The sequence below is a fragment of the Pinus tabuliformis genome, chromosome 5_2, assembly GCF_031772625.1.
Source record: "Pinus tabuliformis cultivar Carrire ecotype Pingquan chromosome 5_2, CPIR1, whole genome shotgun sequence".
Lineage (NCBI taxonomy): Eukaryota > Viridiplantae > Streptophyta > Pinopsida > Pinales > Pinaceae > Pinus > Pinus tabuliformis.
Genome location: NC_142306.1, coordinates 715,055,322 through 715,074,602, shown reverse-complemented (window position 1 = coordinate 715,074,602; position 19,281 = coordinate 715,055,322). Strand labels below are relative to the sequence as shown.

Here is a 19,281-nt window from a genome sequence, read left to right as displayed (position 1 = left end):
TGTCATTTACAGGAAGTGGAGACCGAGGTGCACTTCATCCTTGGATGCCCTGTCTACTACGAGATCAGAGGAAGGTTTCATTGCTTGTTCAGAGATTCTCAGACCCTCGCCGACTTTTTCAGGTACCCCGATCAGAGATGTTTGGCCCTATATATGCAGGAGGCTCTTAGATTCTGAGCACTTTTTTTTCAGCCTCCCATCAGACCAAACCCCACACAGAGGATCATGACATTTTTCAGGGTACTACCTTCAGACAGGGGCACCAAGAAATCGATTGATACCAATACGTATCCAGACTCCAGATCAGTGAGGATCCGTGGGACCTCACCTTGCTACACAAGATCTCATCAGTAGTTTCGTCTCAGATCCATTCCTGGGAGACAGACTAGGTCCTCTAGCATTCAGCAGCGTGTGAACCCCCCCAGGACACGATTTAGTGGATAGTCTGCACTTGCCATCGACTCTTCATCAAGCCAACAGACATTATTGAGTTTCTTTAGCGTTATTCATTCAGCCTTAGATGTTAGGAGAGATGGGTCTGATCCTCAGACTTATTAGGTCCTGGATCTTCTCCACTAGAGCGAGATGTTGATTTACTTCATGCATTGTATCTTTGATTTACTTCATGCACTGTATCTTTCATAGGAGACCGTTTAGTTCTCCCGCTTTGTATATACATCAGTGTACTCAACAGTCCCTTTGACCTACTTTGTGGTGATTAGTTGGACATAAATATAATTATCTTATCTTATCTTATCAACCCCACCCAACCTCGAACAAAGATTGGATCTACACCACCGGTCAACCGCCTCAATCGCGTCCTTGACCAACTCGTTAATTTTTGTGCAGCACCTTCCAAAATCTCAACAGTCCCACCTTTATCTCTTTGCAGCTGACAATCAACAATGGCAGGGAAACAAAGTGTAGGACAGTGTTGCAGTGAACCTCTCGTAAGAGAAAGAGAAGCATCGTTTCACACTGTACTCAGATCATTCTTCAACACTGTGTCTCCAAATGTGAGAACTTTCTTCAGTGGGTACATTCAAGTCCATCTGCATCTTCTTTTTAGGAGTGTGTGCATTGTCTTCTCTGCCCAGTGCAATGCTCAATGCACCGCCAGCGTATGTTTGAACAAATACACTCCTCCCTGTCTCCTCCCTGTCTGCTTTCGGTCCATGTTCTCAAAGCCATGATATTAAGGCACCATCTAGAACAGCAACAACCATTTGTGTTTGCATCGGACCATCCTTGTTGGAAGGCAGAAATTATAATCTGCTTTCTTCGGAAAGCCAAAACTCTCCTCAGCAATGGAGATCAACGCCAAATTCCAGCCTTGAGCATACAAGTGAACAGGAAATTATGGAACGAACAACTGTGAAAATCAGTCAAACTTGAATTCATAGCCTCTCAAAATTGGTGACAATTGCTCCACAAATACATCCTAAATATGAATTTCCAGGAGGGTTTTGAAGGGAGGATCCGAAGCCCCTACCCTCACCATTGGAGATGTCAGCTGACTAAGCTCCAAAGCATCTACTACCTGGAAACAGAGAAAATAATGACATTTTGGCTTAAAAATGAAAAATAAGAAAGTAAAGCATATTTAAATATGATTTCTTTCTAATCAAATTCGATTCCATAACCCAAGTGAGCAAAATATTGTCAATTCCATTTCCCATAATTGATCTTCTCGTAGCTTTTTTAAACATAAAAAAGTTGTAAATAAACCCAATCTGAAATGGTTTTCGGAACCAGAATTGTTCTAAATTTCCAATAACTGGAATGTACCAATATGTATATAATTTAAGTGAATGAAAACCAGCTGAGTTGTTCAAATTATTTTAAACAAAAGAAAAGATCTACATTCTTTTTTCCCCCCTCTTGTGGGCAATTTAGAAGAAACAGCAAAGCATTTTCATGGAGATTTACAAGGCTATTGAAAAGCAAAAGTCGGTTCTTTGAATGTGAAAACATAAAAAGATGCCTATCTGAGGAGCTCCAACAAGAAGATAAATGTGAGTGTAAATGATTAGATAAGCTAGTGCAATTTTGTCCAGCAAAATGAAAACGCCTTTGTATGCAAATTGATAAAAGCATAAAAGTTTCTTTGCAAGGTATTTAACACTGCTAGTAATATGAGACTAATGTTTACCATACTAGTCTAGAATTAACATATAGATGCAAAATGATAAAAGCATAAAAGCTTCTGCTTAAGGTATTTAACATTGCTAGTAACTGCTTACTAATACCACAAGCTCAAATAACCACATATTTCATACTCTAAAGAGTAAAAAATGAGTAACTACTATTATATAAAACATCTGATTATTATTAAAAATATTCCTAAATATTCCATTAATGTTAGATCTCTACCATTTCCGAGCATGCCCTAGCCTGTTACAAAATAGACATGTAAAATTGAAAATGGTATGCGTGTGGATATTTAATACAATCCCCTGTAATAATGAACGAGCATTAAATAATCTCTAAAGCGTATGTTACATTTACTCATAGATGGATCGTTGACTGATCCACAAAATTGGCATTGCCACAGCAAGGTTTGCTAGAAATATCTGGTATTGGGTTTTTCATAAGATGAAGAACCTTTCACGCTTATTTGAGGCAAAACGGTAAGGGATCACAAAACTATACCTGCCATTCTTTCAGCTCCATCTTGCTATGATCATGGAAAACAGCGGATAGAGATGGGCCGTGTAGCTTATCTTCAGCATTGCTCACCATCTGCATATTTTCGCTGGAGATTACTATAAATTAAAATGTAACCCATTTTTGCTGAGGATTGCTACAGCCAAAAAATCTAAATATCAACAAATGACCAATTGGTTCTGCCAACCAAAAATGAGCAAGGTGATTGGAAGAAATGACAATGGAGAGAATATGAAGGACAATATGTATATGCATACCTTGGATCCCTTGCCAGTGAGAACTGAATCACATAGATGAAATTAGAGTTCGTTCTCTGAAGAGAATTCAACGAGGAAGGTCGCCCTGACTAGGACCTGGTTTTTTTGTTCTGGTACAAATTTATTTCAAAGAAAGTCATCACAAGCCATAGATTTCTCTAAATGATGCACCCATCCATTATTTCTACCTGCTACTTTGTTTTCACATGTTCTGTCCAAAATCATCGGGTTCAGCGAACATTTCATCCCATCAGATTGTAAATGTTACTTCCATGACAAATGAATTGGGAACAGCTTTTGTGTTGAGGTACTGGAGGCTGATTCTGGTGAGTTTGTGGCTCCCTAGACCATAATATATAAAATACAATATTACAATGACAATCAATGAAAGATTGAACAACGTATCTGAAACCTAGATGCAACAGTGAAAAAAGATGACGATGACAAACAGCCCATTAGATTTTCTTTACCTGTACCGAAAACACGGCCATACAGTTAGAAGAATCCGCTATAATGTGATCACCTGAATATAGACAGACATGGCTACTAAATAAGAAAAAAAAACTAAGATGGAAATGCTTAATACTTTCAGAAAAACAAGGCAATACAGTATACCCTTAGTTGGAGAAGAACACGTTTGACACTCGAAGCTTTTGACAGTATCTTTTTCATTCAGACTCTGAGGTGCTGACTCAAAGAAAGAATTGATGAGAATAGTTACATCATTCCATCGTTACCCAACAATCCATCAACTCTGAAACCATTAACTTCCTCATTAAAACCCCTACATTATTCCAAGACAATCTCTCATACAAAAATATGAAGATATATACAAGGGAAACGCACACCAAACTCAAACAAAATACTCACTTGCACAATGCCTCAGGTAATTGGTAGTTGGATGTTTGCCTGGTTTGTGAACAGCATACGACACTATTTGAGTTTGAGATAAGGTCAGCAATTTGTAGCTAGTTGGCAGACAGACGTAATACATATTTAAAATATTATGCAGACTCTTCCAATTTCTGTCGCATTGTAATAGGGCAGGGCTAGTCTGTCTGAGAATGTTTTCTAGTAAAGTGAGTTGCAGTGTTTATTGAGTGAAAGAGATCAGATGGTTTTCGCCAATTGAAGCAGAGCATATGCTCTTTTCCTCGGAAAACAACCACCTGTCAACGGAATCTGCCATTCATTCTGCAATTGCAAGTCAAAACTACCCATCATGTGTCTCGCCTCTGGGATAAATGTAATTAAATTTTAATTTTAATAGAAAAAAATAAGTACCATAAAATCTGTAATTGGCACCGGATAATGTTCTTACCGCCATTGTAACTTTTGGGCAAATGCGGCAGATAATTTATAGAGTGGTAGATGACTCATAGAGTGGCGTAGCACTTCAGGAACACTCCAGAGCTGCATGGTTTAAGAAAATTCTGAAAAATAGAGGCCCTGATAAGTGAAGGTAAAAATATAGATTGACTCTTCGAGTAAAACTAAATTTCGCGAATAAAAAAAGACATAAAGAGGAACATGCCAGCAAAAAAAATATATAAGAAAATTGGAATGAAAATAAAACCCTCAAACTTGCTGACTAGTGCCCCATTCTGCAGAGTCCTCCGCGGCTCAGCAGAATCAAAGTTCCACGTTAAAATTGTTTTCATGCTTCCTCTGCCTTGATATATAAAACAAGGCATATACTGGCCTACCTGCAGAGTCATCTTGGAAGTAATATCGCGGAGGTTTCCCTTGGACTCCCCTCTAAAATCTTATGGATTTTAAGTGTAGGACATCCGACGACCAGGATCTCTTCTATGCCCTTGGGCATGGTGCCTGATCACACAAGCTTAAGCCTCAGATCCTTTGTTTCTTCCCGTCCCTATGGCACTTGTTCATATATGTCGTTGAAGTTGTTTTTGCCCTTGGCACTTGGTTATGGTAGCCGCACACATGGGCAAGGGCCAAGCCTCTTAGTGCTTTGAACTTGGGCCCCGCTTATTTCCATACATGTATATTTATGTAGCTCTCAGAGCTATCCCTCCACTTGAATGTGTGTGCATAACTAGTCTTGACGCCATCCCTTTTGAGCTTATGGGATTTCAACCCGGTCAATTTATACTTTGGATTCTTAAGCATGTATAATATGTTTATCAGGACCCAAACACTACCCCTCCTGAGCTCCTCACAAGGCTCAACCCCACCTAGTGAACATATATATATAACGCTATTCCTCCTAAGCTTGACAACTGAAAAATAAGCCCTGGAAGCCAAAACATTACATAGAATAGAGATCTATCTCTCTTAGTGCACAAACAACTCAAACAATGTTCAAACTCAGGAATAGCAACTAGATCAATCATCATATAGACATTGCACACATGCCATTCAACTGAACTCTGTGCTCAAGATATTACAAGCATTTAATCCATTCAACTATGCAAGAAGTTTACACTTCTAATTCATCCAAGAATCATCATTCTTCAGCATACAAAAAGTCACATTTCATGGCATAACACATGCATTGAACCACTACATTGGATTCATATCAATACAGGCCTTAGGCCAACACAGAAATTCAATATTTAAGACATCTGTGGTTTATATCTTTTGACTTAGTTACTGGAAAATCCACAGTAAAAACCATTTTCAGTCAATGTTTCAAATCCCAACCGGAATCCATCATCAGGACTTCTTGAATGTTGATAGTAGAAGAGCTTATTTTTGCAACTCTTCTTGCTATCTTCACTCTAAATTTTTCAAGTAAAATGATTTCACTCCATGTATCCCCTCCATATAGGGAAATGATTTTGGATTTAAGACATCTTTGGCTTATATCTTTTGACTTAGTTACCGGAGAATCCACAATAAAAACCATTTTCAGTCAACGTTTCAAATCCCAACTGGGATTCATCATCAGGATTTCTTGAATGTTGATAGTAGAAGAGCTTATTTTTGTAGCTCTTCTTACTATCTTCGCTCTAAATTTTTCAAGTAAAATGATTTCACTCCATGTATCCCCTCTGTATAGGGAAATGATTCTAGATTTAAGACATCTGTGGTTTATATCTTTTGACTTAGTTTCCAGAGAATCCACAATAAAAACCATTTTCAGTGAACGTTTCAAATCCCAATCGGGATCCATCATCAACACTTCTTGAATGTTGATAGTAGAAGAGCTTATTTTTGTAGCTCTTCTTGCTATCTTCACTCTAAATGTTTAGAGTAAAATGATTTCACTCCATGTATCCCCTCCGTATAGGGAAATGATTCTAGATTTAAGACATCTGTGGTTTATATCTTTTGACTTAGTTACCGGAGAATCCACAGTAAAAACCATTTTCAGTCAACGTTTCAAATCCCAACTGGGATCCATCATCAGGACTTCTTGAATGTTGATAGTAGAAGAGCTTATTTTTGCAGCTGTTCTTGCTATCTTCACTATAAATTTTTCGAGTAAAATGATTTCACTCCATGTATCCCCTCCGTATAGGGAAATGATTCTGGATTTAAGACATCTGCGGTTTATATCTTTTGACTTAACCATTTTCAGTCAACGTTTCAAATCCCAACTAGGATCCATCATCATGACTTCTTGAATGTTTTGATAGTAGAAGAGCTTATTTTTTCAGGGTACTACCAATACAGTAAAAACCATTTTCAGTCAACGTTTCAAGGTAGTACCCTGAAAAATGTCATGATCCTTTGTGTGGGGTCTGATCTGATGGGAGGCTGAAGAATATGCGCTCGGAACCTAAGAGCCTCCTGCATATATAGGGCCAAACATCTTTGATCGGGGTACCTGAAAAAGTCGGCGAGGGTTCGAGAATCTCTGAACAAGCAATGAAACCTTCCTCTGATCTCGTAGTAGACAGGGCATCCAAGGATGAAGTGCACCTCGGTCTCCACTTCCTGTAAATGACATACCTGGCAGAGTCTGTCTAATCTATCCACCTGGTGGTTTGTCTCTACCCGAAGTCTATGAGAACCTACTCTAAACTGGCCTAGAGGAATGCGAAGAGCATGCATCCAGTGGTGAAATGTATACTAGGGTCGAACAATGAGCCCGTCTCTCAACTCCAAGAAGTGCTCAGCATAGAAGGCCATCTTTGGGTGCAACCCTCCTGGAGGATTGACCCAGTTGACCTGGATGAACTGCTTGTAAATGTCCTCCCTGATGATCTTGTTTAGCTCCTGTTTAGTAGGTAAAAGATGACTGGGAACATCTAAGGAATATCGGAAAAGAGGGAGATGATCCAACTGAATTCCCACTAACTCTAAGAGGTTTGAAACTCCTGTAAACCAACATCTAGCTCGGCCTGAGGGGGTAGAACGGGCAATAGTCTCAAAAGAGCAATATGCCAAGTAAGGGTAACGGTCCCTACTCTTTATCGAGTCTGCCAAGCTCTGGAAATGATGCAAGAATGAAACCAATTTAAAGACCGTCTCAAGCCGAAAGGGCTGAGCTCCAAACTCTGCCAGGATGATGTGTTGCGACACTTTCAGTTTGCACCTAATGATCCGGCGGAGAAGAAGAATCTGGATTCTCTCAGCTAAAGCCTAGTCTGGCTCAAGTAAAGACGGTCCCCAAATCTCTAAGCCATATAGAATAGTGGGACGAATAAAGGTGTCCATGAGGCTCATCTTGGACAAGATGTCCTGGAAGTGATGTCGAAAGCACTGTCTCTCGAGAAGGGCTAAGGATCCATATCCTTTGTTGATCCGAGGCTGAAGCGCTGGTCGCAAACTGAAGCGGGGACCTGAAAATTGCACCCCCAAGTAAGTATACGTGCTGGTGATCTCAATCTCCTCCCCTCTGAATAGAAAGTGAAGGTCTGAGGTTTTCTTCACCCCATTGAAGATCATAACCTTGGTTTTACCCAGGTTGACCGTCAACTATCGATGGTCACAGAACAGAGCTAAGGCATCCAGCTGCCTCTGTAATCCTTCTGGGGATGAGGAGAGGAGGACCACGTCGTCAGCAAAGAGTAGAATAGATATCAAAACCTGGTGAAGAAGGCAACCATCAATGTCTTGGATATGCTCATGTAGAAATGCTTCCAACTCATCAATATAGATCCCAAATAGGGTAGGGGACAGTGGACAACCCTGTTTAACCCAATAGTGCTTCGAATGAACTCGGACATCCCATGGGCTGTGTCAAGACGACCAAGAACAAACTCATATAGGCGCATAATAGCGGTCAATAGGGTTGCAGAAATGCCAATATCTCTGAGTCTCTGGAGCAAGGCCTCCCTCGGAACAGAGTCAAAAGCTTTCCGAAAATCTACGAAACAACAATAGACTTTCGAAGAGCGGTGTCATGCCTACTCAATCACGGCGCAAAGGGTGAAAATGTGGTCAATGGTCTGATGATCCAATCGAAGTGTTGCTATCGTAAAACCAACAGATGAGGATCCCTTTGCTCTCAACATTCCAAAAGGCTTTGTCTTCAAAGTTCTGGGGTAACTTGGTTTAAAGAGATAGGTTAGAGTTGTAGAAAACAGGTATCAGAGAAGTTGCAGTATAACTTCTAGATCATGATCATTTTGCAAATGTTCTTCTTACTTTGCTTGTCAAAATAACACATTCAATTTTTAATGTAATGTGACTACAAAGAAGAAAAGAAATAAGAGACAGGTTGTGAGTAAGGTTGCGTCATTTCAGCAGTTTGTCCCACATGATTGTGATGCCCATGACCATGGAACATCTAGTTTCCCAGCGACCGCTGTACATAGGATTGGAATACCAGATATTAGGATACTTAATACTGACAGACATGCAGGCAATCTTCTTGTGAAGAATATTGAAAATGTAGGAGGATATCCCCAAGTTGGAGAAGAATCCGTTGATATTACACCTATAGATCATGGTCTTTGCTTCTCAGAAAATCTAGAGGATCCTTACTTTGAGTGGCTCCATTGGCCTCAAGCTTCTTTTTCTCAGAGGATGAACTAGAATATATTTATAAGTTTGATGTTATCAAGGATGCATAAATACTGAGACGAGAGTTACCCATGATAGGAGAGGCTTGTTTAAGGGTTTTGATATTGTGCACTATATTCCTAAAAAAACTGCTGAAGCTGGAAGTTGGAGAAGAATCCATTGATATTACACATATAGATCGTGGTCTTTGCTTCTGAGAAAATCTAGAGGATCCTTACTTTGAGTGGCTCCATTGGCCTTAGGCTTCTTTTTCTCAGAGAATGAACTGGAATATATTTATAAGTTTGATGCTATCAAGGATGCATAAACACTGAGATGGGAGTTGATAGCAAAATAACGATTCTATAATGCGGAATAAACAATTAAAAGAATCGAAAACTTGAATGCCCAAGAAATCATACCTCCGGCCATTGATGTTTGAGGAAGTCTACTTTCTTTATAAATGAGTCGTGCCAGTGTTATCCAAAAACATGGGAAAATCCGCTTTCACGCCATCGACCATCACAATAACAATTGCCTTGTTGCGTTTAAGAATACCTTGGAACTAGCCGAATCTCACATACGAAGTTGTGCTCTTAAAAGTCCCATCCTACTGCTGATTAATACTAATACGCAAGTATTGTGAATGCAAGTATATACAACGTGTATGTATTCTAAAGCTACATCTGCAGTGGCCCGCTAAGCACAACAAAGCTGGAAGTAGAGAAAAAAAAAACCCGAAGATTTCAAACATGCACGTCTGAAAATACAACGTGACAGTCTGAACTGGAAAAATTAAAATATCATAAGAAATTTCTTCCTATTCCATTTATGGTTCAGACTCGGAGCTTTACAGGAGAAGAAGAAGACATCATATCTCGAGAAATTGCTTCCTATCTCATTTATGGTCCCAACTTTTCCATGGCTGAAAGAAGAATGAAAACAAAAACCCAAAAACTCTTATCCATGTGGCACTTCCAAGCTCTGCTCACTCTAACTTGATGGTGTAATGCTGAAGGGGATTGAGTTAGTGAGCTTGGGGACCAAACATAAGTATTTATAGCCAAACTTCTATCAAGCTTCTATTGGATATGTGTCAAGTGTTCCACAGATCATGGTAGAGAACTGCAAAGGGAGTAATGGACCACTCCAGGAGCTCCCAACAAGAAATTAATTAACTGAAGACAGTTTCCGTAATTGAAGGAAATAACTGCAGTTGGTATCCGTAATTTAAGGAAATGACTGCAGTTGATTCCCAGATTATCGGCGACCGTTGGGAGAGGGAGCTTAACATTCTCCCACTTGGTCCATACTTCCAATCTTAATGTCTCATCTTAAAAACCCATTGATAATCTGTATTAAGTAATAGATACATGAATCATGGCGATAAGTCCTCTAATGACGAGTATTATCTTCCATGTATTACTATGTATTTATTGCTATTATAATTTATGTGGCAACAATTTCTTAATGAATAAACCTTATGTTTATTCTTGGTCCTACACATATGAATTCTCTTAAATCAAATTAAGGTGCACATAAATATGAGGAAAACATCACAATAATTAAGAATTTCATTAAAATAACATTGTCTATACAATGAGAAACTACATAATGGAACCAAGTCCCATATTCATTACATGATACTTGAATTTCAATGGTGGCATGCCCTTAGTCAAAGGATCAACGATCGTCAACTCAGTGATGACGTGCTCAATGACCACTTTCTTTTCTTTAATACATTCTCTTATAGCTAAATACTTAATGTCGATGTGTTTATTTCGACTCCCACTTTTGTTGTTTTTAGCCATAAAAACAACAGCTAAATTAATGCAATACATTCTCAATGGCTTAAAGATAGAATCCATAATTCTAAGCCCATAAATGAAACTCTTAAGCCATACACCATGTAAAGTAGCCTCATAACAGGAGACGAACTCGGCTTCCATAGTGGAAGTGGCAATCAAGGTCTGCTTGGCACTCCTCCATGATACAGCTCCACCGACCATCATAAAAATGTATCCTGATGTTGATTTGCATGAATCAACACATCCAGCAAAGTCAGAATCTGAGTAGCCAATTACTTCCAAATTGTCCATCCGTCTATACATAAGCATGTAGTTTTTGGTTCCTTGAAGGTACCTCATTACTTTCTTTGTAGCTCTCCAGTGGTCTAAACCTGGATCACTCTGATATCATCCCAACATTCCCACAACAAATGCAATGTTAGGTCTTGTGCAGACCTGAGCATACATTAGGCCTCTAACAGCAGAAGCATATGAAATGTTCTTGATTTGTTCCCTTTCAAAGTCGTTTTTCGGGCATTGGTTCAAATTGAACCTATCACCCTTCACAATGGGAGCTACACTTGGTGAACAATCCTTCATCCGAAATCTCTCTAAAATTTTATTAATATAGGTTTCATGAGACAGACCCAAGATGCCTCAAAATCTGTCTTTATGGATCTTAATGCCAATGACATAAGATGCCTCACCCATATCCTTCATATTGAATTTTTTAGAGAGCAATTGTTTCACCTCATGCAACGAACCCTTATCATTGGTTGCTAACAAAATGTCATCCACATGTAAAACAAGAAAACAAATTTTACTCCCACTGACTTTTAGGTATATACATTGATCCATAATGTTTTCTACAAAACCAAATGAAGAAAGTACATTATGGAATTTAAAATACCATTGGCGGGATGCTTGTTTTAAACCGTATAATGATTTCTTGAGCTTGCAAACCAATTGCTTACCATCATTAGAGGGGAATCCTTCAGGTTGTTTCATGTAAACCACCTCTACATATCCATTGAGAAATGTCGTTTTCACATCCATTTGTTGCAACTCCAAGTCAAAATGGGCTACTAATGCCATAATAATGCGCAAGGAATCTTTCTTAGATATAGGAGAAAAGTCTCCGTGTAGTCGATTCCTTCTTTCTGAGTGAATTCTTTAGCAACAAGTCTTGCCTTGTATCTCTCAATGTTGCCCAACGAGTCTTTCTTTGTCTTAAAGACCCATTTACATCCAACGACTTTTGCACCATTAGGAAACTCAACAAGATCCCAGACTTCGTTACTCTTTATAGAATTCATCTCTTCCTTCATGGCATCGTACCATAATTCTGATTCTTTGCAACTCATGGCTTGTGAAAAAAACTCGGGATCATTTTCGGCTCCAATGTTGTAGTCAAATTCTTGCAGATAAACAACATAATCATCAGGAATTGCTGATCTCTTTGGTCTAATAGATCTTCTTAATGTTGTACCATCATTTTCCTGAGAAGTATGTGGTTCAACTCGTTGTTCAAAATTTCTTGGCAACTCTTAAACTACCTGATCTAGTGGAATGTCATCAACAACTTGTGGAACTTCAACAATTGGTTGTTCAACACCAATTTGTACTTGAGGGGTGCTGTGAACAATAACCAATCTATCACTTAAGGTGGAAGGTTGAGATTCTGAATGATCCTTCTCAGAAACTATGTTCTTGGTTTGATCGCTCCCACTGATCAAGTCATTTTCAAGAAACTTTACATTTCTTGATTCTACAATCCTAGTGCTATGAGATGGACAGTAAAATCTGTAACCTTTAGACCTTTCAACATATCCAATGAAATAACCACTAATGGTCCTTGGGTCCAGCTTCTTCTCTTGTGGATTATATATTCTTACTTCAGACAGGCATCCCCAAACACGCATATGTCACAAACTCGGTTTCCAACCTTTCCATAATTCAAATGGCGTTTTAGGGATAACCTTGGTTGGAACTCAGTTTAATATATACACTGTCGTCTTAAGTGCTTTAGTCCACAAGGATTTAGGAAGATTGGAGCTGCTAAGCATACTCCGCACCATGTCCAATAATGTTCGATTTCTTCTTTCTGCTACACCATTCTGGTCGGGTGAACCAGGCATGGTGTATTGGGCAACAATCCCATGTTCTTGAAGAAATTTTGCAAATTGCCTAGGTGTTTGTCCATCTTCTGTGTATCTACCATAATATTCTCTACCTCTACCTGATCTCACGATCTTAATTTGCTTGCCGCATTGTTTCTCTAGTTCAGCCTTAAAGATCTTAAAGGCATCTAATGCTTCGTTCTTTTTATGAAGCATGTAGAGATACATATATCGTGAGTAATCATCTATAAAAGAGATGAAGTATCTCTGACCATGTGAGTCCATGTTTGGACTACATATATCAGTATGTATGATCTCTAATATGTCCGAACTCCTATTGGCACCTTTCTTTGACTTGTTGGTCTGCTTTCCTTTTATGCAGTCCACACAAGTCTCAAAATCAGTAAAATCCAAAGTATTAAGTACCCCTTCATTTACTAATCTTTTAATTCTTTCTATGGAGATATGACCTAATCTCCAGTGCCATAATTTAGAGGAATCTTCATTAATAACACATCTTTTAGTGCCAGTGTGAACATGCATTGAATCATAAGTGACATTGTTTTGTAAATTAATGCAGTAAAGACCATTAGACAAAATACCATTCCCAACACAATCAGATTTATAAAATAAACTGAAGGATGTTTCTGAAAAGTTAAAGGAATATCCAAAAGGTACAAGCCTTGAAACTAAAATCAAGTTTCTAGAAAAACTTGGAACATAAAAGGTCTTTTCCAATTCTAAAACAAAGCCACTACTTAAAGTTAAATAGCATGTTCCTATAGCTTCCACATGTGAGCCCATCTTGTTCCCTGATAAGATGCTTTGCTCACTTCCCACTAGCTTCCTTAGGTTTTGCGAACCCTGCAAGGAATTTGAAATGTGAATTGTTGATCCAGAATCAATCCACTAGGTGTTAATATTGACATTAACCATATTAGATTTATAACAAACAAACGAGATTAAATTACCTTTGTTCGCAAGCCATTTCTGAAATTTGGCGCATTCCTTCTTCATGTGTCCCTTCTTTTTACAGAAGAAACACTTGGAATCCTTCTTGATATCAGCTTGGGGAGGTACTTTACCTTTCCCTTTCTTATTGGCTTGAGATTTTCCCTTTCCACGCATTGCCAGCATTGCACTTTCTCCCAGTTCCATCACCAGTCTCCCTTCCTCTTGAACACACATGGTCATGAGTTCATTAGTTGACCATTTATCCTTATGTGTGTTGTATGAGATTTTGAAGGGTCCATTTTGGTGCGGAAGGGTGTTAAGGATGTAGTGCACCAGGAAGGACTTTGATATTTCAACCTTGAGTTTCTTCAATTGAGCCATAGTGTCCCTCATTTGTATGATGTGCTCGCGCACACCTTTCACACTAGTGAGCCTTAGGGATGAGAACTTCATGATTAGGGTGCTTGCTAGTGCCTTGTCTGAAGTGACGAATTGATCATCAATGGCTTTCAACAAGTCTCAGACCTTTTCATGCTGATCAACGAAACCACGAATACCAGCTGAAATTTTAGTCTTAATGAACATCATGCTTAGGCGATTAGATCGCTCCCATCGTTCATAAAGCGTGATGTCCGTTGCAGTGCTGGTATTAGTGAGTGTCGATGGTTCATCTTTCCTAATAGAATAGTATATGTCCATCCACCCCAACTGAAGGAGAACTCTCTCCTTCCAGACCTTATAGTTATCTCCCTTAAGTTTAGGGATATCACAACGAATTTCAAAGAAATTTGCAGGTTGTACAACTGCATAAAATTAAAGATCACATGCTTACATTAAATTTGAGGCCTAAAATTTTATGCTTTACCAATGTAAATCATGCTTAAAATTGAATCTAATGACATATAAATTGTCTGTGGACTAAATTTTCGATTCAAGTAGATTCAGTTATTCTTTATGATAGAATTTATCAAATTATTCACTAAATTCATAATTCTAAAGGGTATATTATGATTATAATTTGATATAAATTCTAGCTTAAATTTTAACATTATGATAAAACTATTAATTCATAAATCCTACGGGTAAGTTATGAATAATTTGATATTTTATCCTAATTAATTATATAAATATAATAAAAATTCTTGTGGGATAAAATTTATTATATTTAGTATAATTAATTACAATTAATGTCTAAATATTCTATATGTGATCCTAATCAATCATAATATATAATATTATTTAATTAGAGATGTTGTGGCTATTCTCTAATCAATTAAAATTATATGGATCACTGGACATTATTTCTTATAAGCATAAAAATTAACTTGATATGAGAATAATTATAAATTGCATAAATAAAACTATAATATTCATGCATAACATTCAACGACGAGTCTCATATACTTATCCAAATTAGCATATTTTAATTAGAGCAAAAATAATCAATTCATACAAATTAAATACGAGTATAATTAATAAATTTTGCACAACAATTATCCAAATTGCATATAATTAAACTAAATAAATATTATAAGCATAAAATTGAGAAAAAAATTAGACATATTTCCAAATAAATGCCTTAATTTATAAAATTCTCAAATATGACATTTAGCCAAACAAAACATGTCTATAAACACCAAAGCAGAGATAAAAGAAACTCTGATACCAAATGATAGCAAAATAACGATTCTATAATGCGGAATAAACAATTAAAAGAATCGAAAACTTGAATGCCCAAGAAATCATACCTCCGACCATTGATGTTTGAGGCAGTCCACTTTCTTTATAAATGAGTTGTGCCAGTGTTATTCAAAAACAGGGGAAAATCTGCTTTCACGCCATCGACCATCACAGTAACAATTGCCTTGCTGCGTGTAAGAATACCTTGGAACTAGCCGAATCTCACATACGAAGTTGTGAGCTTAAAAGTCCCATCCTGTTGCTGATTAATACTAATACGCAAGTACTGTGAATGCAAGTATATACAACGTGTATGTATTCTAAAGCTACATCTACAGTGGCCCGCTAAGCACAACAAAGCCGGCAGTAGAGAAAAAACAACTCGAAGATTTCAAACATGCACGTCTAAAAATACAACTTGACGGTCTGAACTAGAAAATTAAAATATCATAAGAAATTTCTTCCTATTCCATTTATGGTTCAGACCCGGAGCTCTACAGGAGAAGAAGAAGACTTCATATCTCGAGAAATTGCTTCCTATCTCATTTATGGTCCCAACTTTTCCATGGCTGAAAGAAGAATGAAAACAAAAACCCAAAAACTCTCATCCATGTGGCACTTCCAAGCTCTGCTCACTCTAACTTGATGGTGTAAGGCTGAAGGGGATTGACTTAGTGATCTTGGGGACCAAACAGAAGTATTTATAACCAACCTTCCATCAAGCTTATGTTGGATATGTGTCAAGTGTTTCACAGATCATGGTAGAGAACTGCAGAGGGAGTAATGGACCACTCCAGGAGCTCCCAACAAGAAATTAATTAACTGAAGATAGTTTTCATAATTGAAGGAAATAACTGCAGTTGGTTTCTATAATTTAAGGAAATAGCTGTAGTTGATTTCCAGATTATCAGCAGCCGTTGGGAGAGGGAGCTTAATAGGAGTTACCCATGATAGGAGGCTTGTTTAAGGGTTTTGATGTTGTGCACTATATTCCTAAAAAAAGCTACTAAAACTGGTCTTCGTCTTGCAGAAATCAGTGCAATGATGAGTCGTGAGTTTCATGGAGTGGAGGAATCTAGTAGCTTCAAGCGATTTACTTGATTGCTGTTAGTCAAGTGATGTGTAAGTTGGAAGTTGATCAAGAAATGTCTGTCATTAAATCTCAGGGAGAGGATAATCGTTTAGAACCTTTTTCAGAAGAGGAACATTTGCGTGAACAATTTCAATTTGATATGGATTATGAAGATGATGAGGATTTCAGTTACAAGAACTTTATTATCAGTGGTGGGATTTTAGTTACATGAACTCTGTTATTAGTGGTTGGGTAAAGGAGTCGTGCAACAATTTTAACAACAGGCTGGCTTCCATGGGAGTAAATCGTTTTAACAAGTTTCTAAATGTGCCTGATTACAGTGGAATCCCACAATTATTTCCTTGATAATCGTTCAGAACCTTTTTCAGAAGAGGAACATTTGCCTGAACAATTTCAATTTGATATGGATTATGAATGATGAGGATTTCAGTTACATGAACTCTATTATCAGTGGTTGGATTTCAGTTACATGAACTCTGTTATCAGTGGTTGGGTAAAGGAGTCGTGCGACAGTTTTAACAACAGGCTGGCTTCCATGGGAGTAAATCGTTTTAACAAGTTTCTAAATGTGCCTGAGTACAGTGGAATCCCACAATTATTGCCTTGTTTTTCCTTAACAAATTCTGAAAGACATGATCTGCAAATTCCTCCTGTGTCATATGGCACACTCAGAAATTCTCAAGGAGGTATCAGATCTTCATTTGCATCAAACTGGCCTTCCGCAAGAATGATGCCGAAGTCCACTTTCAAAGGTGGAAGAGATTTCACGTCTAGAGGAAAATGAAATGCAGGAGCCAGTTCCAGGGGTGAATGCAGGAAATGACTCTTTCAACCATAAAGGCCCTTTGCAGGGCTCTCTACATCAGTGAGATTTATTAGGTGCTCAAAGAGATATCACTGAGATGTATTAGTTACTCAAAGAGAAACCAGGGTTGTAGTAGACAAGGAATCTCGCTACTGGAGCAGTCCAAAGCGGGTATGAACAAAGTGCCATGACTAAATACTATATCAAAGTCTCAGATATGAGTGAGCAAGAGTGGCCTTTGTTTATTGATACTTTCATAAGCTGTTACCTGAAGTTTTTCCTTCAAGGAAAATCACAAGTTTAAATCAAAGTATTAGATATGAGTGAGCAAGAGTGGGCTTTGTTAATTGATATTTTCAAAAGCTCTTACCAAATGCTTTTGCTTCAAGGAAAATGACAAGTTTAAGTCAAAGACAGAAGCTTGGTACTTCATGCCAAATTTGATTTTTTTTTCCTGATGGAGAGTTTTTGGAACCGTTTAGTGGTTTCCAACATCCTTGATGTAGTATAATGTACATTATTTGTATATTGCTCCAGCCAAAATAAGTACGGAGAAGCTGTTATATTTTTTGGCCTATGTCTATTAATATCGGAGCCATTTAATTCTGGCTTGTAAATATTTTAGTTGACTTGAAAATTTTCAAAACGTAATAATATTTGTAGGATGGTGATTGCATACTAATATTAGGACCAATTCAATTATTGACTTGAGAGTTTTTGGAACAGTTTAGTTTCCTGCATCCTTGATGTAGTATAATGTAAGCTATTTGTATATTTTGTGGCCAAAAGAAGCTTAATTTCAATTGACTTGAAAAACTTTTAAAACATAGTAATTGAGGTGCATATTTGTAAGATGGTGATTGCATGCCAATATCTGGGCCATTTAATTCTGGCTTGTTGTAAATATTTCAGTTGACTTGAAAAAATTAAAACGTAATAATTGAGGTGTATATTTGTAAGATGGTCATTGAATTTTTTATTTTAGTCTTTAAGTTGACCAAAACTTACCAAAACACTGTTTGTTGGGTCACATTTGTTTTCAGTTGATTAATTACCTTTCAATTTCTATGCAATAAGCAATATTTTGGGATGAATTCCACTATTTAAAGATATTTTTGGGATGGAATTGGGATATTGAATGCTCTTGAAGTTTCATCTTTAAATTGGTAATTAATCAATCATTGTAATTAACTAATTATTGTAAATTAATTCGATATTAAATTGGTCATGAAAAATGGAATGAATCATAACAAATAACTTAAACTTTAGATAATCCTCCTATTTAATTTAGATAATCTCCCTATGAGGATTATGGAACTTCTATATTTCCATGACCATGTCCCTTAACCAAAATACATTGAGGATTATGGAACTTCTATATTTCCATGACCATGTCCCTTAACCAAAATACATTGTGATTTTTGAGCATGCCAAAACCTTTCACTTCCGTGAATCTTTTGCTTCTATAATATACTATCTGTGTTGTTTATGTTATGTTGTCCATTTTGCTTAATGAATAACCCCAAAAATATAATATTCTGTGTTGTTTATGTTATGTTGTCCATTTTGTTTATGAATAACCCCAAAAATATAATATTATGTGTTGTTTATGTTATGTTGTTCATTTTGTTTAAAATGAATAACCCCAAAAATATAAGAATATTAGGGACTTGGGCTACAAAAAAAGCTTGTGCTGAAGCTTTTTCTCGTGTTTGTAGAAATGCTGACATTCTGAAAAACAATGAAGGATGATCTTTCTGAAAAAGCAATGGAGGATGATAAGATCAAGAAGTTCACTAATTTCGAAGCGGTGACAATGTCCCTCTCAGGCACGGTGGTCACTGTAGTCCCTTCTTGGCGAGGACTAACAGTATTCAAAATAATAGCACAATGGACAACCATAGAATCACACCACGAAATGGACAATTTGACAATTCTTAATTTAACCCCAAAATCCCCCCAAGCGAGATCTTCAAGACTTCGACCTTCTGCAACTTCG

General features: G+C 37.5%; 2 pseudogenes; both read left to right on the top strand.

Moving 5' to 3' along the window:
* Positions 1–8,051: 8,051 nt before the first annotated feature.
* Positions 8,052–16,950, top strand: LOC149161181 (phosphatidylinositol 4-kinase gamma 6-like; annotated as a pseudogene).
* Positions 16,947–17,726, top strand: LOC149161180 (phosphatidylinositol 4-kinase gamma 5-like; annotated as a pseudogene).
* Positions 17,727–19,281: the final 1,555 nt, after the last annotated feature.